Here is a 1,447-nt window from a genome sequence, read left to right as displayed (position 1 = left end):
TGCGACTTATGAACGTCAAGCAGAGAGAGAAAGATGGCATTCAAGATTACGTGATCCGTGTGAGGATCCTCTTCCTGAGAATCCCTATGAGTGAGAGACCAACCGAAAGAGCAGTGTCCACGGTATTCCTTAATGGAATACGAAGTAAGGAGCTCTACAAAGCCTTGGTTGGTAACTCAAGCTTGCAGCGAGACGTGCTAGCGAGGGTCTTTGAAGAAGCTATTAGAGTGGACGACTAGCTCAAAGAGAGAAGTTTCAAGAGCTCGAATCAAAAAGAGTCTAGCGCCAGGGATTCCGAGAGGGGTTCAATGTCGAGTGAGAGATCATCAAGCCGCCCAAGCGCTCAATATAAAGGGAGAGACACTCATTTAGGACAAGAGCTAGCAGAGATGAAGATGGAAATAGCTAAACTGCAGGAGATGATGAGACAACCAATGTGTCCACACGTCCAATGCTTACATTGCGACGAAAACCACTTGCGAGTCGAGTGTTAGGATCCTAGGTCACAACCTTGCACTAATTGCGGTAGGTTCGGCCATGACACCATGCATTGTCGACTACCTTGGAGACTCCCATACCCACAACCTTACAATCAACCCTACCTTGTGAATAGGCCACCAAACTTCTTTGGAAGGGGAGCGCCATTGACCCTCCCAACACCTAATGACAGTAATCCGACCATCCCATGGAGATAAACCCTATAGGTATACCTAGACCGCTGGGACCCTACATAACCCATCCACCAAGTGATACTCCAGTCCACTATGTGGAAGAGTTGAACGGTGATGAGCCTTATGTAAACCCTTATGTATTGTACGATGAAGAAGGCAACATAGTCTATATGGACTATCGACCAGTACCAATGATGGCATTAGGTAGAGGGAGAGGGAAAGGCCTAGGAGATCAAACCCAAGAGCCATTGGACTTGCAGTCACACAAGACATGTTTCTTCCCACTGCCCCAAGAGAGAGCAAGCAAATAGAGATAAGGCTAGCCTAAGATGCGCTGAGTGTGGAATCAGTCATCTCTTTGTCGATTTCCCTAGACAAAAGCCATCATCTAGTTCGACAAACAAGCCATCGGTTCCATTGGGATTGTTTGGTGTCAAGACACTTGATGGGGAGGCCACACCTAGTCCATCGCATGTCATGACCTATGCACAGACAAAGTAGGCCGGCATATCATTGCCAGGGCCTAGAAACCTTGACACAACCTTAGTTGAAAAGAGGAGTTGGATACAGAGGAAGAAAATGCCAGACGCTAAGGTCACTCTAAAAACGAAAAGCGCCAGAACACTACCTGTTGAAAAGAAAGTCATTGATGCAGAGGCACAAATATCAACTCCATGGATGGCTGAAAAAGAAAGTGCTAAGGTCGAGGAGTACCCCAACCCAAAGCACCAACTCAAAGCCATCGAGAGAGTAAAGGAATGGGTGAAGGAGGCCCA

The sequence above is a fragment of the Lygodium microphyllum genome, chromosome 20 (genome assembly GCF_053477565.2).
Source record: "Lygodium microphyllum isolate KBCC chromosome 20, Lygodium_microphyllum_v1.1.10, whole genome shotgun sequence".
Lineage (NCBI taxonomy): Eukaryota > Viridiplantae > Streptophyta > Polypodiopsida > Schizaeales > Lygodiaceae > Lygodium > Lygodium microphyllum.
Note: the sequence above shows the minus strand (reverse complement) of the source record.